The sequence below is a fragment of the Vigna unguiculata genome, chromosome 11, assembly GCF_004118075.2.
Source record: "Vigna unguiculata cultivar IT97K-499-35 chromosome 11, ASM411807v1, whole genome shotgun sequence".
Lineage (NCBI taxonomy): Eukaryota > Viridiplantae > Streptophyta > Magnoliopsida > Fabales > Fabaceae > Vigna > Vigna unguiculata.
The window spans coordinates 17,304,512-17,312,620 of record NC_040289.1 but is presented as its reverse complement, the minus strand read 5'-3'; the positions used below and the strand labels follow the sequence as shown (position 1 = coordinate 17,312,620).

General features: G+C 33.9%; 1 pseudogene; it reads right to left on the bottom strand.

Moving 5' to 3' along the window:
* Positions 1-920: 920 nt before the first annotated feature.
* Positions 921-3,119, bottom strand: LOC114169192 (annotated as a pseudogene).
* Between the last annotated feature and the right edge of the window lie 4,990 nt (positions 3,120-8,109).

Here is an 8,109-nt window from a genome sequence, read left to right as displayed (position 1 = left end):
AAATCATCCATAAAAACCTCAATACAATGCTCCAACAAATCTGTAAAAATACTCATCATACATCGCTGAAATGTTCCAGGAGCATTGCAAAGGCCAAATGGCATTTTCCTATAAGCATATGTACCGAATGGACAAGTAAAAGTAGTCTTATGTTGATCCTCTGGGGCAATACAAATCTGAAAATACCCAGAGAATCCATCAAGAAAACAGTAATGAGACTTACCTGCCAATCGATCTAGCATCTGGTCCATGAATGGTAAAGGGAAGTGGTCCTTCCTGGTGGCCTGGTTTAGTCTTCTATAATCAATACAGACCCTCCAGCTATTCTGAATACGAGTAGGAATCAACTCGTTCTTCTCATTCTTGACCACGGTGATCCCAGATTTCTTGGGGACCACATGTACAGGACTCACCCAAGTGCTGTCAGAAATGGGATATATAATACCTGCTTGTAGCAACTTGGTGACTTCTTTCTTCACAACCTCCATCAGCTGAGGATTTAGTCTCCTCTAAGGTTGCCTCACTGGCTTAGCATCCTCCTCCAAGAGTATTCTGTGCATGCAGAAAGAAGGACTAATACCAGGAATATCTGCCAAAGTCCAGCCTATTGCTCGCTTGTGATCTTTGATAACCTGCAATAGCTTTTGTTCCTGCTCGTCAGTAAGCAAGGTAGATATAATAACAGGGAGTTTCCCATCCCTCTCAAGATAAACATATTTCAAATGAGATGGTAAAGGTTTCAACTCCAAAGTGGGTGGCTGTTCCACAGATGGCAACATTTTACTGCCTAAGGTAATTTCAGCCACCTCAGCATCATACTCGGACGCCACAGAGGTATCAAATAGTGACACCGCGTCCTCAACATCACCTATTTTATAATTTTCTCTTTCGTCTAAAATTGAGCCCGAAATATTCGAAAAAGAAAAATCCAAAGAAGAAGAAAAACCAGATAAAGCGTCCAAAAGTCCAAAAGCATAATTGTTCACTACATTACTCAATAAATCAATACAAAACAAAGAATGGTCTTCAATTGGGTGCTTCATGGCTTCTAGCACGTTGAACTGCACTTTCTCATCTCCTATCTCCATAGTCAAGGATCCTGCATGCACGTCTATCTTGGTACGTGCTGTCATCATGAATGGTCTTCCCAAGATGATTGTGGTTGAACTCATTCCTTCATCATCCTTCATGTCTAAGATATAGAAATCTGCAGGAAAAATTAACTTGTCCACACGGACAAGCACATCTTCTAGCACACCTGCAGGGTTAACTGTGCTACGGTTGGCCAATTGAATGACCACACCAGTAGACTTAAGAGGTCCAAGATGAAGTGAAGTAAAAACAGATAAAGGCATTACATTAATGGAAGCTCCTAAATCTAACATAGCATTGTCAAACTTAGTACTTCCTATAATGCAGGGAACAGAAAACATACCTGGATCCTTACACTTTTGCGGCATTCTGACTGCAGGCTTCTTAATTAAGCTAGAGACGTTTCTTCCCATGTTCACTACCTCTTTGTCCATAATACGCCTTTTATGTGTACATAATTCTTTGAGAAACTTGGCGTATTTAGGAATTTGTCTCACAGCATCCAACAAAGGAATGTTTATCTCCACTTTCTTGAAAGTATTCAGGATTTCTTTGTCTAACTCCTCCATCTTTTTAGTTTTTGGTTTCAAACGGTTTGGATAGGGAGGAGGAGGAGAATAAGGAGAAGGATTTTCAGAGGAAGTATTAGGGGATACCAACCTGGAGTTATCACTGGGTGTAGGCATCTCAGATGTTACTTGTGTTGCTTCATCTGATCTTCCTCTTTCATCATTAGGTACAACTTCATTGTCCTTATCTTCATCTTCTTGGGCATCCCCAAGACCTTGTATTTGCTTACCCGATCTTAAAGTAATAGCACTTACATTTCTCGGGTTGATTACAGTTTGTGCAGGCAAATTGTTTGAGCCTTGTTGAGACTTCATCTGATTTAACTCATTTGCCATTTGTCCAATCTGGTTCTGCAAGTTTTGATTGGTTGCTTCCATTGTCTGTTTCAACTCATTGATTTGTCCCTTCATCATGTCAGCCATCATTTTCATCATTGCTTCCATGTTTGAATCACCAGAGGTTGTAGCTGGTTGTGGTTGTTGCCTCTGTTGAGGTGGAACATAGACTTGTTGGTGTTGAGGCTGTTGATTTCCCCATTTCTGGCTGGGATATTCCTTCCAATCTGGGTTGTACTTGTTGGAGGACAAATCATGGTTGTATTGCTGCCGAGGTGGTCTATTATTGCCATAGATGTTTGCAGCATATGCTTGAGGTTGTTCATTGTCTAACGTCCCTGTCTCTTTTAACATAGAACAAGCCTCTGTAGGATGATTAGTAGAAGCACAAATTCCACATAAAGTAGAAGGGATAGGCTTTTTCTGTAAGTCTGTCAAGGTCCTTACCATGGCCGCTAAGTCATCCAACTTCCCTTCTAATTTCTTGTGATCTGCAACATATGAAGCTTCTACTCCATGGGTTCCCTTCAATAGAGTTATAGAATTACTCCTTGTGGAAAATTGTTGATGGTTCGATGCCATAGTTTCAATCAATTGTCTTGCATTTGTTGGCGTTTTGTCCACCAATGACCCTCCACTTGCAGCATCTATCATTTGTCTATCCATGATACTCAATCCCTCATAAAAGTATTGAATGAGGAGATGCTCGTTTATTTGGTGATGAGGACATGAAGCACATAACTTTTTAAATCTTTCCCAATACTCGTGAAGACTTTCTCTTTCTTGTTGCCTTATCCCATAAATATCTTTGCGAATAGCAGCAACTCTAGATGCTGGAAAAAACTTTTCCAGAAATAATCTTTTCAGAGTCTCCCAAGTATTGATGGATCCTGGCGGAAGGCAGTATAACTAATTCTTAGCGGCATCTTGCAATGAGAATGGAAAAGCCTTAAGCTTGATATGTTCCTCTGTCACTGTTGTAGGTCTCATGGATGAACAAACAACATGAAATTCCTTCAAGTGATGGTATGGGTCTTCGCCTGCTAATCCATGGAATTTGGGTAAAAGATGGATTAACCCAGACTTAAGCTCGCATTCTCCATCTGGATATTGGATGCACATGTTTTGTGTAATTGCTGCATCCGGTGAAGCCAACTCTCTTATTGTTCTTTCTTCCATTTTATCTTCTTGAATTTCTGGTTCAGGTGATGGGTCAGAAGATATGTTAATCACCGGAGGTGATTCTAGTGGTACACTTTCAGTGGTAGGTTCAGATGATGATGGTGCTCCTTCAGTAGAACACCTGAGATCAAGTCTCCTACGTGATTTACGCAAGTTCCTTTCAAGTTCTGAATCAAGTTGATAAAATTGACCCGGATTGGCCCGAGTCATGCACTATGCAAGTCCACCTGAAAGTGTTTCCCTGTGTGTTTTTTTTTTCTTCATATTCTTGTTTTGGAGAAAGATTTCAAGAAAGAAATGAGTTAAGATGTCGTTGGGTCTACTCCCAGGAAAGAGAGGTGCGTCACAGTGGACAACTTAAATACCAAGTCTTTCCTAGACAGAGTTTTCCAAACTAGTCTCAAAAAAATTTCTTAAAAGAAATTCTGAATCAAAACAAAAATAGAAATTTGCTTGGAATATATTAACAGAAAACTAGATACTACAAAATAACAAACTATATCAAACGTATATGCGTAAAATAAATAATAAATAAAAATAAAAATAAAATAAAATAAATAAAATAAATAAAAACAGAATCGAAATAAAAGAAATACTAACCGTATTCCCCAGCAACGGCGCCAAATTTGATATCGCTGTCGTTAAGCGATCAAATTACCACTACTTTAGCAACTTCAGTATTGCTAGTTTGTAGTGAAGAAAATAGTTAGGGTTAAGATAACCCTGAGTCGTCTCATAACGAATACGGAATTGATCTCAAATATTTGATTCTCAAAAATGCAATTTAAAACTAGCAACTATAAAAATAGGGAGGTTTTGATATGCAAAGAAAATGACATGGAAGATTGTAAACACAGTAATAGTAAATAGGTCAATTCCACTGCTTTTTCTAAATAAGATTCTTCATTGGTTATCTAGAGATTATTGTTAAATTAATTATTGTTGTTGATTTACAAATAAATCAATGTAAAGACTCAATTCATTTGTTGGCATCCTCACTTTTAATCAAAGTACAATCTCAATTAAAAGTGAGAATTATTAGATTGTCCATAGTAAATTCAATCAAAGTACAGTCTCAATTAATTTTACTATGCCTAATCATGTCTATTCCTTTGTTTCTTTACCAAATAGCAAACTTAATTAATCAAAGTAAAGTCTTGACTAATTTTAGTTAAAGTAATTACCTCTAATCAAATTAAAGTCTCAATTATTGGCAAAAACTTATTTAATCAAATGAAAGTTTCTAAACAAAATCAAAGTAAAGTCTCAATTTTATTTAAAAACCTTTTAACTCATATGATTAGCATGCATGTAGATTTAAAATCATTATTTTCTATTCGATTAAGAAGCAAAGGACATAGATAAACAAAAACCACAACAATAATCAAAATAACAAAGCATATAAATTCATCTAACCTCAGAATCCATTTAAGAAATTACAGTGGAATCAACCCTTAAAGCTTAGCCCTCCATGGCTTTGATGGAATACATGATAATATGATGAAGAGAAAATAAAAGAAAGAATGAGAGATGTGGTGGAGACGGTATCTGCCAAAACCAGAGAGTTCTAAGTGTCTAAGCTGTCAGCTGTAAATTATCAGTCCCCCGTTTCTGCTCCCTTAAGTCTCTTTATATAAGCTTCCACTGGACTTTGGGCTTTATCTGTCAGTTGCTAAAATCTTTTATTTTTATTTAATTAATTAGCAACTTAATTCCTGTCAAATTTCCAATTCTGCCCCTCTTATTTAACCATATTTGCAGTTTTGACCAGAGTTGACTGCTGACTTTGACCAGTTGACCAGAGTTGACCAGTTGACCAGTTTGACTGTCCTATCAGATGCTGACACGTGGCAGTGCAGATTCTCTCTCCAGGAATTAGGGTTTCACTCTCACACTCTTCTCCCTCCCTCGTGACGGCGCGGCTGACGGCGTGGTGGCCAGATTTCCGGCGTGGTGGCTGCACAGAACTATTCGTGATTCCTGTAGGTGCAGGCGCTGGTGGCTCGCGGGAAGAAGATGGTGGCGCGCGGACGTCTTCATGGTTGTGCGCGAGGAAGAAGAACTCGCGGTGGTCGTGGTGGTGCGAAGGAGCTGCTGTAATGGTGGCGGCGACTGTGTGGAAGCGCTGCGAAGAAGGTTCGCGCAGATGCAGTGGTGGTGTGCTCGCGATGATGGTGGCGCTGCGGAGAAGATCATGGCGGAACAGTGGTGCTGCTGGATGGTTCGTCGTGGCTGCGGGATGCGGAGGCGAGAAGATGAAGAAGATGGCGTTATCATGGTGAGCGCGACGGAGAAGATGATGGAGAGAAAATGGAGGTGCTGCGTCGCGGTGGTTCTGCAGTTTCCGGCGAGTTTCAGTGGTGGCCGGCGAGGTTGGCGGCGGCGGCTGCCGTGGAGGGTGGAAGGGAAACTAGGGTTAGGATTTCATGTTTGAGATGGAGGAGATGATGACGTGGCAAGATCTGATTGGTTAATTTGGTGAGGGTAGGATTATGACACGTGGCTTGTGCTGGTTGGCTAATTTTAAGAGGTGGGGATTGCCACATGGCATGATCTGGTTGAATGGAGTTTAAGTGCTAGGAGGGGTGCAACTTAGTGAAAACTGGGGGTGCAGAACAGGTTTTTGTGGTCCACTTGAGGGAGGAGTGTGCAAATAAAATCTGGGGGTGCATTTAGCTCCTGATTTATTCCGAATAAATTATTGATGAGTTCAAAATTTTTTACCATAAATTATTTTGGCTCCTCCAAAATTATTGGTCAAAATCTGTCATGGGTTATTATTATCAACTATAATTAATAATCAATATTACTATCAACTATGAATATTATTATCATTATTATTAATTATAATTATTTCTATTATTATATTACTATTATTATTAATAATAAGAAGAACTGTAATTATTAAAATAGTTATTATTATTTTTATTATTATTGTTAGATACACATTTTACTTTTACTTATTATGTAGGAATCATGTTTCAATTACTTGTCATTTTTATTTGTTTTGTTGTTCATTTATATTTCCATTTGAAAAATTATTTCAATTTAAAAACAATAGTTACTAAAATTAGTAAAATAATAAAACTGAAAAATATTTTTTTTATTATAAATAATTATTTAAATTTAAGGCTTAAATATACATTTGTCCCTATTTTTGTTATTTTTATTCAATTTGGTAATCATTTTCGTTTTGTGTTCAATTAGGTCCTTATTTTCATCAAATTATGGTCAATTTGGTCCTTTTCACTAACGGTGTCTAAATAGTTAACGTTTTTGAACAGTACATGTCATGTGTTAGCTCCTGTTTTTTTTTTATTTTTTTAAAATTTTTAAATTTTTTTTAAAATTTTTAAAATTTTTAAAGTTTTTTTATTTTTTTTAATTTTTTTTAATTTCAAAAAACATTGTCCACAGGTCATCATTGTGCCATGTGTCAATGCTAATGCCATGTATCAGTTTGTGGTAGAATTATTATTTTTTGTTCAATTTAGTTTCTATATTCATTATTCTTGTTCAATTTAGTTCCAATTTTTGTTAAAATAAATCAATTTTGTCCCTTTCAAATTGACACTAAATATAATATCTTTTATACAAATTATATTAATATTTTTTCTAAAATTGCCATTTGAATTTATAATTTTTTAAATTCAATTATGAATTATTAAATTTAATTATAAATTAAATAAAATTCTTATATTTAATTGTTAAATAGAATATAATTATTTAAAATATTATAAGAATATAATTATTAAATGTTTTTTCTAATATTTATATTCTAAAATACTTTTAAAAATGATATTTAAAAATATTAAAAATATTTTAGAAAAGTAAATAATATTTGTAAAATTAACATTCAAAAATATAAAATATTTTATATTTTAATATCTAACAATAAAAATATTAAATATTTTAAATTTAAATGTCAATTTTACAAATATTAATATATATTTTTTAAATTTTAATAATTATATTCTATTTAACAATTAAGTCTAAGAATTATATTTAATTTATAATTAAATATTACAATTTATAATTGAATTTAAAAAATAACTAATAATATTGTCAATTTTAAAAATTAAATTGTTTCATTTTAACATAATTTGGGACTAAATTAAACAAAAATAACGAATATAGGGACTAAATTGAACAAAAATTACGAATATCGGGACTAAATTGAACAAAAAGAAATAATACAACCACAAACTGACATGTGGCACTAGCATTGACACGTGGCACAATTGTGACTTGACACGTGGACAATTATTTTTAAATTAAAAAAAATCAAAAAAATCAAAAAAACCAGGAGCTAGCACATGACATGTACTCTTCAAAAATGACCGTTATTTAAACACCGTTATTGAAAATGACCAAATTGACCAAAATTTAACAAAAATGAGGACCTAATTGAACATAAAACGGAAATAATGACGAAAATGAATAAAAACAACAAAAATAGGGACCAAATGTATATTTAAGCCTAAATTTAGAATATAATAATTAAGAGGATAAAATTGATAAAATAAAAAGGACACCAAAGATGTTTATCTCTTTATATATGTAGTTGTGTTAATATTATTATTAGTAGTTGTAGTATTAATATTATTTTTTTATCACTACGCGATATTATTATAGTGGTATTATTATTATTATTATTATTATTATTATTATTATTATTATTATTATTATTATTATTATAGTTAGACACATATTTTAGTTTTATTTACTTGGGATCATATTTCAATTACTTGCTCTTTGTATTTGTTTTGTTATTCATTTTATCTCTATATCTTGGTATTTTATGAATTGAAAAAAAATAGTTACCAAAATTAGTAGAATGATAAAAATGACAAATAATTTTTTATTATGAATAATTATTTAAATTTAATAAATAATAATTAAGAGGATAAAATTGTAAAAACAAAAAAAG